The following is a 19,752-nucleotide window of genomic DNA, read 5'->3' as shown; positions in this document are numbered from 1 at the left end:
GAGAGAGATAGAAAGGTCAATGATGAGAGAGAGTCATTGATAGGCTGCCTCCTGCATGTCCCCCACTTGGGGTCAAGCCCTGACAGGGAATGGAACCTTGACCTGGTTCATAGGTTAATGCTCAACTCCTGAGCAATGTTAGCCAGGCCAATCCTGCCTTTGAAATACTAGTTAACATTTGCAAAAATTCAAGATGTGGCAAACACTGTCACAAGAAATTAACATTTATTATAAAATTTAATCTTAATACTAAGTCTATAAAATAGATATTTCCAAATTACAGATGAGAAATTATCATGTAAATACACTAAGCAACCAAACCAAGGTCATACATCTAATAAGTGGTAGAGCTAGATTACTAATGCAAGAGTTATGCCTCCATAGTCCAAACTTAACTGCTATTTTATATTGTCTCTCCTTTGATCACGCTTACATTCTCTTTGTGTGTATTGATAGAAAATTACCTTACTTTAGAAAAATGTTATTGAATCTCTTATAGCAGAATTTTTGTAAATACACAATGCAATACAATTTAATGCTAGTGATTTTGATTTTGTTCACTAAGTTCACAGAACCCCAACTAGCCACAGGATACTAAAACATATTGTAATATTTCTACATAATGATAAAAACAACTAAGCTCCTAAGCAAGAAGTGTATTGTCAGTTTTGGAAGTTTTGCCAGCCTCAAATCGCTTTCAGTTTATGTACAACACTTACAGGAATGTGACCCTAGATTTACTCTCTGGACTACTTCATTGTCAATAGTGAAATCCTGTGAATCGCAGTCCCTCATAAATGACGTTTCCACAAAGAGTGACACACAACTGCATGTTTCTCAATTTCCTAAGTAAGCCTTATATTTCAATATTAATAGTACATCTGTCCATCAAAATATGTCCATACATTTGAAGATAACATAACTGCTTGATAAGTGAACCAAGCACTTGAAGTTTTTAAATAAAAGAATGATTTTATTCTTAATACTAATTTTAACATAAATAGTAACTCATACACAGTTCAAAAGTTTTCATAAAAGTGAAATGGATGTTATGTCTCTGGTTACTTGGCAAATTTAACCACTCTAATGACTGAGTCTATGGAAATATTACCCTTTAAATAGTTAATAAAGATGCATGAGTAGTGGTCAGGAAATTGAGAAGAAAGAGCAGCATGCTTTATGGGAAGCAGGAGAGCAGAGCATTTCTAGGAGAAGTATGACCTACAGCATCAATCACTGATGAGAAGACAAGTAGGACAGTAAATCACATGTTGCATTGGACGTGTTTATTTGGAACACAAGTCATTTATTGGAACCATCAAAGCTACTCAGTGTCTTTGGAAAAATATTCATGCTGGATAATATTTTAAATCAGTATAGCATATAATGACTTTATGATGTAAAACTGTGGGATAAAAAATAGGATAATTAACATTGTGAGCTAACATTTTAGGTCTGAAATAGGCCTATGTTAAATTCCTTTGTCCCCTATTAATTTAAATATATTTTGGGAACCCATTTAAACTCAAATTTCACACTGTTGATCTATATAAAAGGTAAAATATTAACAATGCAGAGTTGAATTATTACAATAAGTATCCATTGCAAAACAAGGTCTGGAAAGTAAGAACTCAATATTTCTCTATTCATTAAATGCAGAATACCCTATTCACATTACCTGCCTATCTGATTTTTAAAATAAGCAGAAAAAAATACACAGGGCTCTTGACTCCTTATCTAATGCTCTTTTCACAACATAGCTCATCACTTTTGTGAAATTTTTAGTAAATGACTTAATTTAAGTTTTCTTTACTCTTCCAACAAGTAGGGAAAATAACAGTACTGGTCTCAAAATGTTGTTGCAATGATTATAATAGTTAATACAGTTTGAGTACTTAGAAGAGGTTGAAGCAGTTAATACCATGTGATTAACTGTTGTTGCTGATAATGATGAAGGTAAAATAACAATTATAATAGTTGTTATAATGTTGGCATAAAGATGAAGTATATTTTTGGTTGAAAAATGGGTATATTTGTCTTTTTCTGTATCAAACAAGTTTCCTCACCAATTTAGTGAATAATTTTAACTAAATACTACAAAATGGAATAAAAAATTCAAAGAATATCTCAGCTTTTTTATTACACTAAAATATTAATATTTAGCTTACTAAGAGTCTTGCTGTAATTTTCCCATTGACCTTTAGTTGGAGCTTTCAGTAAACATATATATTTTTGTACTCTCAGTTTAATCAATTGTGACCTTAACTGTTAGTTAAATAGAGAAAGAAATTAAATTATTTGGGAAATTAGATTTATAATATAGCATATCATCACTGAAGAGAAAGGTTGTTAGCGCATGGAGAGGGATTCTAGTTTAGTATGAGCAGGAGGTAATAATTTATACTTGACCTATTCTTCTAACGTGGAGATCATACTGAGTGACTGTTAATCATGTAAAATAGAAAAGATAAGCAGTGATTTGGATTTAGAATTTCCAGAGTCTGATTTTAGTAATGTAGACTATAGAAAGGAATGCTTGAATTAAATATTATACTCAACATTTTAATGTTTTTATTTTAAATTAATGTTTAATTTCTCTTTTTCATACACACACCTTATGTAATTAACTTATTTTTCTTCTCTATTTACCTGTAACTATTTCTTAAATAATGTCAAAGTCTTTCTATTCTACAATACCAAGAGTCTCATAAACAAGATGTAAATGGAGTCCTTGCAGTCATGTAATAGAAATGGGTTTCAGTTTCCAATGGAGGAATTCACTACCCCTAAAATGATTCATTTCCTTTTTAGACTTTCACTTCTAAAGCTTTAGCAGAATCCAAGTGAAGTACAAGAACAATATTTCAGATCATTATAGCTTCCTTTCAAATTGAAATGTTGCCTTACACTCCTCCTGATCAGATCACTACTAGTTTATATATCCACTTAAATGCTGAACACCAAGTATGGGAAATATACTGCATACTCCTTCCATGTCTTCACCCTTGCAAGAGAGCTATAATTTCCACAAGTTATACTATAAATCTTAATATCTAATCTCATTGAGTAGCTGAATGTATCAAATAAAAATTGATTGCAACTATTTCCAAGGGAATTCAGCCTCAATATTTAGGAGCATTTCTGGTAAGCCAGACAACTGCAATAGTTTTAGTCTTTCAAGTTCATGGAACATAAAGAAGTTTTGATGTATGATATTTACCCTTTGAAATATTTTTTCTTACTAAAGTATCATGCATAGCTTTTAAAATGTGTACCAATTATTGAAAATGAAGAGCATTGGATTTAAAACATAAGCACTTATTAATATTTACTCTAATATAATTGATACTTAATGTTGGTACATTTTTCCTCAATAGCATTACAAAATTAAGTGATTCTTTTTAATCTTATTATCAGGATTTCCCACTTGGTAGGTAAAATGCTTTGTTTACTTTTGACTACTTAATGTTAAAATTTTGACATATTAAAAAATAAATATTCCCTTACAAAATAAATATGGAATGAAGAATATCATCATAATAAAGAATATATAATAAATATAAGGATTTTGGAAATAATCTTAATTTCTATGTAACACACATAAAAACATCTAAATCCTAAAATCAGAAAAAGATTGGTACACTATAAAATATATTCCTTGACAATTTCTCATGTAGAATTTCTCGTGATTCTTCCTGTATTTCTTAAGACAATTACAAATTTGATTCTCTGCTCTCTATCTATCATCTACCTATCATCTATCTATCGTCTATCATCTATTATCTATTGACTAAATCCTAAAGCATCATGAATTCTATCTTGTTAGGACTAATTTTCAGCTAGTTTTTACTAAACTGTGTACAGAAAAAATAAAACTAATGTATAAAAAGTACTCAAGTTGTGGCAAATTTTTTTCCAAGTAAGTTAAACAAAAAATAATTTAAAGAAAACATTTAGAATGTCTTCACAGTTTAGGATAGGACTAAATTTAAGACAGATAAAAACAAATGTTAGTGAGGATGTGTAACAAGTAGAATTCTCAGTTACTGCTGGTGATACTTAAAATTGGTGCAAACTACTGTGAACACGTTTCTTGCTGCATCTACAGGAGGTAAATCTATTAATAGGCATTAGCACAGTAATTCCACTTCTAAGTATATTCCTACCAAAAAAGGCGAACATATGTTTTCTAAGAGGAAAGGACAGGTATGCACCTACCAGTATTATTCTTAATAGCCCAAAACTAAAATTAGCCCATGTTCACTGACAATAGAAAGGGTGAGTAATTTATAAGTGTAGTCACACAAAGCAAACTTGGTCAGCAATGGGAAAGAACAAATTACCACTACAAGCAAAAAGATGGTAGAATCTCAAAAATATAATGTTAAGTAAAAGAAGCCAGGTATAAAAAATAATATACTGTATGATATTACTTTTCTAAAGTTTAAATACAAACAAAATAAATATATGATATTAGAAGACAGAATGGCAGTTATTGTGGGATAAGTGACTGGACATAGTTCTGGAATGCTGTTCATTCCCTTTCCTTTCCTATTCTAGTTTTTACACACGGATGGATGGAGACTTGACTTGGGGTGGTTAACACAAAATGCAGTGTACAGATGATGTGTTGTGGAATTATGCACCTGGAACCCCCTCATCCCGTATGTTAATGTAAATAGTTTACTTAAAAGTAACTGACTGTAGTGAGCTCTCTCCCCTCTGGTTTGATGGACTGACTTATTATTCAAAAATGTACTTCTATAAATTTTAAGTGGAATTCAAAAGAAAAATATGAGTTCATTCATATAGTAAGGAAATATTTATTGTTCACTTATCAGAGTCAGGCACTTCAAAAATTGATGTATACTTTAAAATCTACATCCATAAAAGACTTCTGCTGAAGCTATTTCATTTTCTGCCTGACACATCAGAAATTAACCCCCCTATCACCACCACTTTATTTTAATTAAGAGTCTTGGCCTAGGGTGTTTTTATATTCAATATCTTCTTAATATCACACTTTCACATTAGTCACGTTTTCATTGTCATTATTGAATTTTCGCAAGTTATATTTTCAAACACACCTATTTTCAATACTTAAATGTAGAAACTCCATTTTCAATTATAGTACTAACAGAATTTCTCAAGAAATTATTAGACGTTGTTGCCCTAATTTTAATACAAATATATTTACTAAATTTACATGACTAATAAATATATTTTTTCAAATTATTATTACCTGTATTACAATTTAACATGCAAGTCCACAGAATCAAGCCTGATTTATTCTGGGAATCCCATCATAACTTATCAGTATAGGATTTCAGTGTGCTTCTGGCGATTATATAAATTAATCACAAGGAGAATTCAACTTACACCTTGGTGCATTCATATAAACTGAAAGACAGAAGGGACCTTAAAATAAATTAGTTGAGCTACCTGCAAATTAAAAAAATGATTGTTATCTCTCTTTTGATTAATGTTCATCCAAATTCTACATTGTCTACATTGAATACTTGTAGTGCTTTATGAATCTTTAAAAATTCCAGTAAATTGAGATAGACATCTGATTTTCAATAACCTTTGTATGTGAATCATAGTTTTACTTTCCCTTGTGTAGAATAACCTTCCTAAACATTAGCCTTGCAATATTAAAACAAAAATTCACTATTGTTTGACAACAATTCAACTTGAAATGTAATAGGAAACACATTCCTTTTAAAATATAAGGTATAATATTCCCATCCATACTTAAATAATTCAATAATATGAAAATTAAAAAGAATTTTTAAATCTTTATTGATATTCATCCTTTTGATTTAGATATTGCTCCTTGGTAATTCTTTTGATCTTTACTTATAACTGGTAAAATAATTATTAGGAAACCTATATTATAATAAATGTGTTAACATACATATTTATCTCCTAAAATCTATAAGCTAACTTTATGATTCAAGTTACATGAATTTCTTTGCATCATAAATAACCACTGATGCAGACGCTGTCTGTTGCTTAATAATTGGTCTCTAGGTGAAAATATTTACTTTGCAGTGAAAATAATAGTAGTTTTATTCACTAGCAAAGTTTTAAAAAGGAGGCACTTTAACAATTGTATAAAATTTTAGACAAACATAAAGGTTCTTAGGAAACACAAAGGTTCTTAAACTTAGCAAAAGTTTAAGAAAATACTTAAAATAAATTTTTTGTGTTCTTGTTTTTAATTTAAATGCCATTTTGATGTGATTTATTTAGAAGGACCCCAATAGAACATTGGAAGGAAACAATAGCTGAACAACTGTTAGGAGGCACATCCAGAAAGGGATATAATGTCTGCTGATTATTTTGCATGTTTTATTTAATAGCAGTATAAGTTCTCAGTTAATGAGGATTTCAAATTAAGACCATTCCTGTGGCAAGTAGCAAAAAATCATGGTCCAAAAATCTTAGGGGAGAAATGTATTGGCTCTCGTCTCTGAGAAAATAGGTATAAACATAAAATCAGGAACACCTGGACATCAGAGATTAAAATTGACCGCGAGGAGCTCCACCCTCCATGGCGTCTCCAACCCTCATGGTGTTGCTGTATTCTAAAGCACAGTCACTGAGTGGTAGGCCCAATGATCTGGATTCTTCCTACATGGCACCTCTGCTGGTGCCCATCCATATTAAACCACCTCAGTTTCAAATCTTGCCTCTCTTTAGCATTACCAACAAACAACTAATATCTCAATAAGTTTGGTTGTGATGGGATCAATTGTTGTGACATTTATTTCTGGATTATGTTGGGTATATAATATATCATCCAAACAAGAATTCTTTACAGTAAAACAGCACTAATAACAATAAAACCAAAACAACAGGCATGAATCAGAACTGTGTGAGGCAAATATACCATATTTGGGCATCTTATGTTGTTATGTCCGAGAATCAGATCCCCTATGCGGCAGAAAGACAATCACTCCAGAGCTGATAATGTAACAGCAAAAGGGACTTTTATTCCAGCTAGCTGGGGTTCGGTCGTATCCAACGCAGTGGAATTCTGACTCGAACCCCAATCCAAATTTACAACAGGCTTATATAGGGTTATAGTGAGCAAGCAATCATTGTCCTTGCAAGGGTTGTAAATTCTTTAGGAAGGGTGGGCTCAGGATGTTTCTCAACCACAGGCGCCTGAAGCTTGAGTGCGCCTGGTATTTGTCAAACCCACCGATTTAAGTGAATTCCTGGAACTGCCCCCACCCTCTGCAGTTTACTGAGTCACTCATGTATGCCTTTTGTCCTGCCCCGGGGCCTAGGGGCCTGCCTCTGTGTTGGTGGGTCCTCACAATGTATACTTACATCATTATTTTCTTTTGTAGGAAATCTGTATGCAAGAGGAAATTCATCCGAGGCAGATGCACTGAAGGGGCAGGAATGCTATCTCCAAACGAAAATCAGGAATTGGTGTTAAAAGAAGGGTGGATGAAAGAGCGGAATCAATTAAAGAGTGTGCAGCATACTAAGGCAGATTTGGGCAGAGCTCATGAGTTATGCGGTAGGTTTTAAAAGTTAACAACAGTTAAAAAAAATGCACTACATATAGTGATAGGGATTGCTGGCAGGAACAACAAACACTAATTTAGGAAACAGGAAACTGGAAAATGCAGACAAAGACTCATCACTGGTGCCTTCCATGTGTCTGATTTCTACCCTCTTTGGGATAACCTTTATCATTACAGGACAAAGTGACATCTGGGATGTAGATTGAGTGCCAGGGTCCAGCCCCAGAGGTCCAGGGGTCCCCAAAGGTGTGAACAGCGTCAGCGAAGAATAAAGGAAGGACACCGAGACAGCATTTAGAGCATCAGGACAATCAGCTTCTTTTTCATCACCTTGTTACAACTGCATTTATACTATTTGATTTTGTTGCTGGTTAAACAACATGACATCATGCTATGTTCTGGTTTCAGTTTTGGCCTTTCACAGTTAATGAGTATACCTTCTTATCTGACCTTTTAAAGAATTTACATCTGTTTAGGTATGTTAATTTTTGTCTTACCTACTGTGTTATTTATATTCTGAAGTTACTATTTTATTGCTCTACCACATAGCTGAAAGGAGAATAACTCAGCCAGTTTTCTTATGTGAAGGTTATGCGAGTCCTAAGTGAGGCTCTGTCGCCTGCGGGTGCTTGTTCTTACTGTGGTGACTGCCCGCCTGTCTGGCACCTGCCTCAGTCTCTCCGTTTAGATTCCCCGCAGCAGTCCGTCCTCACTGTAATATTCTGTGTATGATTATTCTGTGTATGATTATTCTGTGTGTGATTATTCTGTGTATGATAAGGGTCTAGGTGTAGGTTGAAATAATCTCTTTCCTAGACTGCTCTTTCCTTGTGGGGATTCCCAGAGTTTTCCATTAATATAAACATCCCCCAGTAATGCATTCCTTGTGGGAACTCACTGGTGGCCTCCCTGTGGATGGCCCTGTGCCAGTGAGTCATCAGGGCCCAGACCCAGCCTTTCCCTGGTGGGGAGCTTCCCGTGGTAGTGGGCCTCACCAGTCCTAAGCTCTCTGCTGATAGCCTGAGTGCCTCATAAGTGGCACAAGATTTTCCCGTACTCCTTGGGGCTTTTACTGAATCATTGTCTTTGCCAGTCCCATCCGACTCCCCTGCTAGGGAAAAGTTTCCAGGTAGGGCAATGCCCTGTTCTGGTGCAGTGACTCAGGTAAGGACACAGAGCATCAGGAAGGGGAACAAACATGTGAAGAGGGATATGCCACAGGCCAAGGTCCATGGAGGACTGGCTGTGCAGATGTCTCCTCCTGGAAGGACCGTGTCAAGCAGCAAGAATGGAACCGCTTCCGGCAATTGAGCAGAATGCCAATTCTGGAAATAGAAAATTTTTACCAGCTCACTTTGTAATTTCAGGTATCATTTTTGTGCTTGAGAATTATCTTAATGCTTTCACAGGCTTTGTGTTTCAATAATAATACAACTACCATAAGCTCTTGTTAGATTTTTTAACAAATTTCCTCTCTCTAAACACTAGAGATTCATAAACATAGTCAGATGTGCCAAATAATAATATTTGGGCAAATTTGAAAATATTTACTTTCTAGCCATCAGTTTTAGTGATTTATCCAATCTCTTAGATATCAATTTGATGTTTTCTACCTTGGTTTCTATCTTTGGGCAACTGAAAACATCAGATTTGGCCCAGTAGCCTCCACAAATTTACATCAGTATGAAAAGGTTTCTAAAATAAAAACAAAGTTTTGTTTCTCAGGAAGTATACAATGAATAATTTTGAATGAATTTTGGATATAAACTCCTTCTCCCTGCTTTTTCTTCCATTAATCCTACTTCCTGCTATATCTTCCTTTCACCATCTCCCTTCCATAGTGTTAATTATTAACATAGTAAAGAAGAGTTAGCTCAGTCACTACTGGAGACCTCCAGTTTGCTGGAATTGCCATTTGGTTCCAGTGCTTCCCAGCCCACATCGCAGGATTGAGTCTTCACTTAGAAAGTTATAGCAGCCTCTTTGTTGTGTCAGTGCAGAAATCCTGCTTATTTGAAGGACCACGTGGATGTGTGGGGGCACTTGCTAAGACCCAAGCACACTGGCTAGGTGGTCCTACATAATTTAAACAAGTAAGTAATTTTGGAAGGCGTGCTTAAGTGGAGGGTGCAGAGGTGAGATATTTGTCCTCTTGCCTGACTTGGATTAAATATCTGATTACTGGTATCTCCAAGGGTACAACCTATAATACCTCTGAGTGTCTGGAGAGCTTGGAGATCACTGTTGACAGCAGCAGAATATACAGCAGCAAAGAAGACCAGCCACTATCCCCACCTGAGCAATATGGTAAAAAGATAAGAATAGAATTTGTCTAACATGGGGGAACCCAATCAGTCACTTCTTCCAGAGGGATCTCCTGAATCATGCAGGCAAACCAGAATTCTGTGCCCAATTATAATAAAGAAACTGGGCTAAAGAAGTGACAACCTGGAATAGGCATCTAGCAAGCACAGGCTGTGACCAGAAACACACAGGAAAGCCGCACCACTAAGTGCCTCTAGTGGCCTACCTCCCCTACTGTGCTAAGGTGGGCCCCTGTCTAGGCCCTGGATCGTAGCCAATTAGCACTGTTTTGAATATTCTCACACCTACACAGTTTGGATAAAGAGTAGAGTGGCTACCACTGGCAGACACAACTGCAAACAAGTCCCAAGTCACTCTTGAAGTGGTTTGGAACCAATTCATGAGCCAAGAGCAGTCTCCCCACAAAGCTATCCAATAGTCAAGAGTCAACCATCCTGCTCACAAGTGCCAATTGTTTTATAAGATTTAAAGATTCTTTTCATGTTACAACACACTGACACTTTGATGAAAGGTAGAGCTCTCAGATACTTTCAGTTCAAAATGAGAGAAGGCAGCGCCCCATGGGGTTGCACCCCAGGGAGAATAACAGGAAGCTGGAGCTCTCGGGGTGGCCTATTCGCGTGAGTAGGGTGGGGTTAGCTAGGTTTGCCAGGCGCTCTGTGGCTGGCTGGTTCGAATGATTTCAGGCTCCAGGGCAGGGGGCTATCTTCCATTATGGGGCCTGGTCCTGAAAGATGCAGAGCCCAACAAGGGAAGTGGTCGGGGTATAAACTTCAGCTGCTCAAGAAGTGGAATTTGCTAGCATCTAGCCAGGGCCTCAAAACTGGGTCAAGGCAGCATTTAGAAAAAACTTTTATACAGGTGAAGCTTAGTCATAATTCTTGAATAGAAGTTAAAAGAGAAGTTACTGATAAACATTTCAGATTAAGCATAAACTAAAAATATATTAGTGGGCATCAGTATATTATGGGATCATGGGTTACTAATGAGATTACTCCCAAGAATGTTTCTTGTTAAGAAAAGGAAGAACCAAGAAAGCTAGTTATTTATAAAACTGAAATCTGAACAAAAAAGCTTTTGTGAGACTATTTGACTTTACCATTTGTATTCTTTTTAATACAGCTGAAATATTCTCTTTCGCTCACTTCTTTAATTTCTCTTCTAAAAAAGACATAAATTCTTCCCTTTTTTTATCCCATTGTACTACGTCTCTCTCCTTTAGCAATCAAGGTTTTCATTGTTTTGTTTATCTGTATTGTCAGTACTTAAAATAGTTTCCGGCATGTTTGTTGAATATATGAATGAACAAATGTCTGTACAGGCTTTCTTTTTTTACCTGACTATATGGTATTTTACTTTTAAAAATACTTTAGTATAAATAGCATGGTATATATGTAAATTATCTTTAATTTGCCCACTAAGAGAGATTAGTTAACATTTGAAGTACCCTAATCAGGAATAATACTCTAAGGAAAATTACTTTGAATTTCAATCATAGTTATTGAAATCTATCAGAAAGCATTTTGAATAAGTATGGGCATGTTTACCACTACCACCAACAAAAACAATGCTTTGAGTACTACTCAAGACAGTAGGTGGTTAGAAAGACTGCGTAACAACTAGAATAGGCTAATAATTTCATAATAACTTTAATAGTTATTATTCTGTCTTTCTATTTTAAGGGAAAAATCTATTTTCTACTAGCCAAGAACTATGGCTTGTCCTGCTGACAGAATATTTTTGTATCAGCCTCATAGTTAACCTTTCCTGCAGCTTGCTAGCTTAGTGCTAAGGGCAGAGTGAGATTACCCTGAGCTGTAGAAGAATCTGTAAACTTGCCTGGTTGCTAATAAGTATATGTGCCCTTAGCATAATTCTGTCTAAGATTTGCCTGCATTGTGGGAGGTTATGTAAAAAAAAAAAAAAAAAATTGTAGCTCCCAGGGGTTTGCCCAATAAAAACAAAATTCATTTTTTGAAAAAGTAAATTGCCTTAGAACATTTTGAATATCTTACAGCAACTGTCATGGTGATGTTTACCTAAATTAGAATATATCTAAATTCTGAAATTTGATGAGTTACTAGAAGCCTGTTACCATGTCTCTGTCTAAATTGTTTTGTTTTCTACAAGGTAGAGAGAGCCTAAGGGCTGCTTTTAAAAAGATTCAAAATACTCTTTAGCAACAAAGTTAAAACAACATTAGGGAACTAAAAACTGGAATAGTAAGGAGGAGAAACTGATTTGTTGATATTTGTGTTAGTTTGAATATAAAGTGTAAAAAATTATAATTGAAAGAGAATACTGTCATAATTAATCCTATATTCTTTTCAAATACAGACAGTTCACAACTTATGATTTTTCAACTTTACAATAGTGTATAAGCAATACACATTCAGTAGAAATTTGATCTTTTCCAGGGGCCAGGGATACACGGTGCAATACTCTCTGGTGAGACACAGCTCCCAGTCAGCCAGGCAATCATGAGGCAATTTTTGTATACTGTGTTTTGTTTTTTCACATCCCATTACATCTACAAAACACCCATTTGTTTCTCCTGCTTCTGGTGAGAAGAAAAGGAAGAGATGAAACTCAAACTGGAGGATAATGTAAGTGTTCTGAGCACATTTAAGCTATGATGTTTGGTAGTTTAGGTGTATTAAATACATTTTTGACTTACTTTCAATTTACAATGGGTTTATTGGGATGTAACCGCACTGTAAGTTGAGGAGCATTTGTATGCACTGCAACTTAAAAAAATAAATGATTAGTATAATCTTTTTTATTTTTAGAGTCTAAGTGATAAAATGCTCAGGCATGACAATTCTTTAATAGCCCTAGGGCTGCTCCACTGCCCAGGGATCTGCTAATGTCAATTCCACAAGATAGCGCTGGCCTCAGAAAACTAAAAACTCTGAAGAGCAAAAATTCAAAATAGCAAGTAAAGTGAAGTAGAGGTTTCCCAGGCTAGAATTTAAAACTAATAGAAATACCCTGTGTAAAAGAAAAAAAAAAAATTAGATTTGACCTTCACTCTTAAATATTTACTAAAAGAGCAAAATTGTTCATGTTAAAACATGAGTAAATTATTAAGTAGTTTCTTCTAGACTAATTGAGATATACTAAAATAAGCCTCTGACTTCATTATAGGATATGTTTGTCTCCTTTCTGTCCTCCTTGAAATGGGGCCTGCAGCCCAGACAAAGTGTTTGCTCCTGCCTGTTACTGAAACCAGACCCAATAGGTCCAGGCTGCCTATCGCCACTTCAGGCAGTTAAGCTTAGACAAGCTCGAATCATATTTGAGTGTTTATACTACTGTTGCCAGCAAAATGGGAGAGCAGTGGGATTTGTCCACATAAAATCTGCTCTGCCTTTCCCTTATTACCTGGCTGGTTAGATAGGGCTGCATGCAAGGGAGAAATAGGGGGTGGGAGATAGCAGGGTCTGTGGTCTGTGTGTATCCTTCCAGGATCTTGAAGTGGGATAACAAGGCAGTTAATTTTCAATGATGTTAAAACCCAGTTCCTCCAGTTCCTGAGACCTGAGAATAATCAGCATTCCTGAGGCAAACTTCCAGAGGGGGGGTCAGGTGCCAGCACAGCAACAGGGGGGTCAGGTGCCAGAACAGTCCTTTGTCTGTTCTCAAAATGCATTTTCTTTTCTGAGCAATGAACCCATTCAGGCCCCAAGGTGTCTCATCTTTTTAAAGCTCTGTTTTTCTTCTTGCAGCACACCCTCCAGTTTCCCAGAGTCTGTAAGAAAACTTCTTATCTATATTTAGTAAGGTGAATACTCATTAAACAACTATGGTCTTATTCTTATTAGGTGCCCTCCCTCCTTTCACAATCAGTCAACAGAGCATGATCAACATCTCTGCCCCCAACAGGTACAGTGGTGAAGGACACCTTGAACTATTAAAAATATGATTAGGAAATTTAGAAAATTTGGGGAAAAAAGAGTAGCCCTAAAGAATAAAATTGAGAAGCAATTAGAAAAGATGTTACAAAACATTAGCCAGAAGCCATTCTTACACCCTACATAAATCCAAAGGATAGCAAATATCCAAAATAGGTTGTTCAAATTTAAAGCATTAGAAAACTTATGGATAGCTCTACATATCCAGTTTTATGTGTGGTAGCGCCTAAAACTGCTTTATAATTTAAAAGAGGGATTTCTGCATTCTGCCAGGTTCTGCTAGAAGGGAGGCTGACCATAGCACATATGCAACCCTAAGATTTATTGGAATTCCAATAATCTGCAGAAAGTATTAAATGACACTAATACAAATGAGTACAATGCAATATAGAGATGATGTATCATAGAATTGTACACTTGAAACCTACATAATCTTATTAACTAATGTCACCCCAATAAATTTAATTTCTTAAAAAAATGAGTAGTTTTTTCCTGGAAATGCTAAATTATTTAAAGGGGCAGAAAGATAGAAATGAGAGTTTATCATAATGCAATCATTCTGGCAATAAGACCTAAGAGTAAATTGGAAATAAATACTTCTAATTAGGTTATTAGGAGTATACCAAGCTGAATACACCAATGGAATTCTTACTTGGGGAGTGGGGGATAGAGGGGAGGAACTTTCTGCAATTGGAAAAACTACAAATTGGACTATTACCTTCAGCAGATTACCTTGTACCAGATCAAGCATACCAACAAAAATAATGTTAAAAAGTGAATAAAGAATACAAAATTTTAAAAATAAGGGGAGGGAAATTTAAAAACATCAGTTTAAGGAAAGTGAAGCAAAGTCATGATCCTGTGAAAAATGGGTTGTTACCTGGTTGCAAGATAGGTCAAATATTTGAAAATCAACCATTAAAATTTTTCATATAAACAAATTAAAAATGAAATAAAATAATAATCCTAGAAAAGGCATTTGATAAAATCCACTACTCATTCATAATAAAAGTGCTATTTAAAAAATACATAGGAGATCATGTGATATTTGTCTTTCTCTGCCTGGCTGAGTGCATTCTGATAAAGAGTATCTATGAAGATCTTAGAGCTTGCATCATGCTTAAAAGTCAAAGACTCACTGCTTTTGTTTTTTAAAAAAAGAAAGAAAAACAGCCCTAGACAGAGGGGCTCAGTTGGTTGGAGCATCACCCCCTACACCAAAGGGTGGCAGGTACGAATCCTGGTTAGGGCACATATCCAGGTTGCGTGTATGATCCCCCAGTTGGGGCGTATATGGGAGGTAAACAGTCGATGTTTCTCCCTCATATCAATGTTTCTCTTGCTTCCTCTCTCTCTAAAATCAATGAAAACATGTCCTCAGGTGAGGTTTAAAAACAAAAACAAATTAAAGAAGGGCATAAGCTTGGAAGTTTTATGACAATTCATAAAACTAAATGAAATCACTGAAAAAATTAATCAAAAATTATTCTGAATTTTTTTCTTTCATGCAAGTAACAATAGGTAAGTAACGTGGAAGACTACTTTCATGTAAGTAAATGATATTTTAATTTTAGCCCTAAAACTATGTTTTTGCTTGTTTTTTTGTTGTTGAAATCCAACACTATATTTAAATCATACGTAAATATTATATTTAATATTATACTTAATATTATAATTATGTCATTATACTTACTATTGCCTATTTTTCTTAGTAACCATAATTGGTGAATTCAATTAGGACCAATTATTAATTACTGGTAATTAATAAGATAATTATATGAGTTTAACATAGTGAAGCTCCTTTTCCATTTTAAAATCTGTACATGCAGGTATGTGTGTATAAGCTTTACAACACTATAAATCAACTAGACTTAATAGACAACTGTAGAACACTCCACCCAATAATAACAGAACATACATTGTTCTTGTATGTATATGAAGCATTTTCCATATGTAAAGACATAAAATAAGTCTTATAATATATTTAAAAGTATTATTGACTTTAGAAAAGTGTCCTCCAATCAAAATAAAATAAAATTAGCAGCGTTTTACTTGACAGCCAAAAAGAGAAAACAACGGAAAAGTCCATCAGTTGATGAACAGCATCCACACGGTGCACTACTGTTTAGTTATAAAGAAAACTTAAGTACTGGTACATGCTACAATATAAATAAATTTTGAAAACATCAGGCTAAGGGAAAGAATACAGACACAAAAAGGCTCATATTACATGATTTTATTTATATGAAATGTCAGAACAAGCAAAGCCACAGAGAGAGAGAAAGTAGATCAGAGGAGAAAATGGGGAGTGTCTGCTAATGGACATGGTGTTTCCTTTTTGAGTAATAAAGATGCTCTGGTAGTAGGTAGTGGTAATGTTGCAAAACTTTGTAGATATACTAAAACTGCTGAATTGCGCAGTATAAAAAGATGAATTTTAGAGACTGGGCATTATATATGAAGAAGAGGAGGAGAGGAAGGACTAGAAGATCAAGATAAGAAAAGGGGGCAGAGGAGGAAGAGGAGAAAGATGACAAATCATCATCATCGTCATCATCATCAAGAGGCCGCTGAAGATATGAATGTCCAAGCCTAGCCCCAGTCCTCTGAATCAGGATTCCTCAAGGTGGGACCTGGATATCTGTGGCCTGGACAGGCTCCCCAGTTAGTTCTGATGAATGTCAAATCTCTCTCTCTGCAGAGATAGATAGTAGAGATATGTAGGTAGGTAGGTAGATTCTGATTTTTCCAACTTTCTATGTATATTAGCTGCTGTCCAGTTATGCAAGCATCTGATAAATTGTGTGTGATCCACACACAAGTACAATAAGTAAATACTATAAAATATGAAACAATGGGGAAGAAGCAACCATCACATAATCACAGAGAAATATGGGAGAGTGTCTCAATAATGGGGAGATACAGAGGAAGGGCAGATTGAATACAAGTGAGAGAGTGGGCACAGGGCTTGAGGCGAGGAGCTAGGGCATGTTGTAAAAACTGAAGAATATAAGTTTGACCGGAGAGTACGTTAAAGAAGTAAGTATGAGGAATTTCAGATAGGGTCTTGTCAGCCAAAATAAGAAGTATGTGTTTTTATCTTTAAACAATAGAAAATTATGAAAAGCTTTTAAATAAAGGGATAACATGTTCCATTTTGTGTTTTTAAAAGCTAACTCCTATACAGTTGTGTACACAATGGATGGGAAAAGTTCAAGAGAAGAAGCCAGGAGAAACATCAAAGTTATGAGTGTTGGTGAAATAAAAATTAGTAGATATAGTATAGGTAGAAAAAATAAACTGGTAGATTTGAGATGAACTTGAAAATACAATTAACATGGATTTTTTCTTTATATGCACAGACACACAAAACCTCCACCTATATATGACATATTTAAGAAAAAAAAGAAACACTGTAGTATGTTAGTCATTTGTTTTGACTAAAAAAAGTATAGAATGAGAACAATATTATTTGTAGAGTTTTCTTTAAAACTAAAACAGATAATTTTGTTCCCTGGAGTTTATTTTGTAATTAGCACACTGTCAGTGATTTTGCACAACTGTTGGTTATTGTAATTCTGAAGTTAGCAAACACATTGTCCAAGCACTTGCCTCCTTGCATTTTTATGTTTGTTGCAACTTTTATATTAGTGAACAATATTGACTCTCTTAAGTAGTCAATATTGACTACTTTTTTCTTCTTTTGTTCCCTTGTGTTTACTCAGCTTGTATGTGAGTTTTATTTGTTAAAATACTAATATAAACCTTCTGTTTCAACACATTTGGTTGTATCTGAAATTTCTATTTCATTATTGTGCTTTAGGGAAATCATCTGTTCATGAAATATTTGTTTTCCTGGTTGGTTCCATTATTACTTTTGTCAGAACTATGGAAGGAAAATAAAATGTGTTCACTGAAATATATTTCTCTGATTATAAGATTGAAGTAAACTTTTTGAGTCTAGTTTTCACACTAGACCTAGATCTTTGCTATCACAAGATTTTTTCCTCTCTTAGGAAACTCTCTACCCACTATTTCTTATATATACACAGGAAAACATATATAATGAGTTGTATCTCACATTTTATACTTAGTTTGGTTAACATTTTATAACAGTTTTGAATTGAATTGATAGTAAATTTTCTATCAAATATATTCATGAACAACTGTCATCCATATACCAATCTGATATGTTACCAATCACACAAAATTATGAAAGAAATATATATGTAGATATATATATCTACATATATATATTCCAAGGAACTCATGTGTCAAAGCAATAAAATAGTCTAGAAAATTAACCATAGACTATAAAGAGAAATACAATATAAACCAAAGTATTACATAAATTACTATACACCTATCTAGAAAACACAGCTGCTAAAGGGTTGCTCTAGATCTCTTATAAAATTGACAATACATTTTTTTACATACAACAAATAAACGGTGACTTTTAAAATTCAAATAACAAATTTTCTGCTAAAGTAATAAGTTATATTCTTAGTGTGATTTCAATAATTTCAATTCAAAATTTCCAAATAATCTTAACCCATGATAAGGTGTGTTTTTTTAAGGGGGTGCTTAAAGTGAAGACATTTTGGTATAACAATTTGGCATAACACATAAAACACAGGCAATTTTTAGTAGAACTCTCTTTATTTTGTAGAACTCCGTTTCTTCCTTAAATCATAAGAGTACTGTATGTATCAAATATGCAACCAGAAATCAAGAGGAAAAGACTAGCATCTGTTTTTAGATCAGAAAAAACATATTTGCAAATTATAGCCAGACATATGGGCTATATTAGGTAAAAGTATAGCTCAAGGTAAGGATGAACTTAAGGAGATCACTTTGGATAACCAGCTCCTACAAATTCCTGGGTGATAAAATTTGGGAAACTGAAGTGACTCCAGAGTTATGTTCCTGTAATTCTGGAAATAGCAATGGATAGATGGAAGGTTGTGGTGTATCTGGAGATTTTTCTTGAGGAAAATGCAGAGACTAAATAAATACTACTCCCACCTGAATCTGCTGAATATGCTGAGAGAGTAGACCAAGAGCAGAACAGACTTATGGAAAGGTGTCATAACCCATGTAGAAATCCATAGCATATGGAAAATGTTATCCTCATTTCAAGACAGGACACCAAGAGATCTGTATGTACCAAGTGAATAGTTCACTTATAAAAAGAAAGTGACTATTGAGGTAACAAAGCTTAAGACCATGTGATCAATAGTACCATCTGTTTTTAGAATCCCAATTGAGACCATTATTCTCAGTATTTTCAGTGGTTTTATTAATCTGATAATATTGTGTGGAAAATCAGAGGATTATGAGTAATATGACTTTTTGTTTCTTCATTTACATCCTCACTAGCTACTAAGTTCTGCAATGACTTAATTAAAACTTATTTACCTTCATATCCCAGGGTATAGAACAGCATGTGTTATAATATAAGAGCTAATTACATGTGTGGCAGTGAATGAATGACCCTCTTGGGATTAGAGAAAGAAGAAGCACATGGAATCTTCACAAGTATATAGAAACTGAGTCTACTATAGGAAAATGTAATAAAGGCATTTACAGAGGACAAGAGGAGAAATTCAGTGATTCTTAAACTTTTAAGGTCACAAACCTTTTGAGAGAATTTTAATAAATGGACATATACACACATACAAGTTGCCCTGTGCAACGAGGACACTTGGCTCCATGTCCATCTCATGTTCCTGGACAGCACCCCACTCATTCTGATCTATGGGTCTTTGCACAGGTTGTTTGATGTGCTTGCAACACTCAGACTAGCCCTCACCCCTTTACTTGGCTGATTGCTAGAAACTCTTTCCTACTCTTTCTCCTCAGCAAAAAAAAAAAAGTGGGGGAGATAATATGCTCACTATTAATATCTGTGTGTGTGTGTGTATGTGTGTGTGTAGCCCTATGTACATACATATTTGTACACATGCACT

This window comes from Miniopterus natalensis, chromosome 2 (assembly GCF_054644295.1).
Source record: "Miniopterus natalensis isolate mMinNat1 chromosome 2, mMinNat1.hap1, whole genome shotgun sequence".
Lineage (NCBI taxonomy): Eukaryota > Metazoa > Chordata > Mammalia > Chiroptera > Miniopteridae > Miniopterus > Miniopterus natalensis.
Note: the sequence above shows the minus strand (reverse complement) of the source record.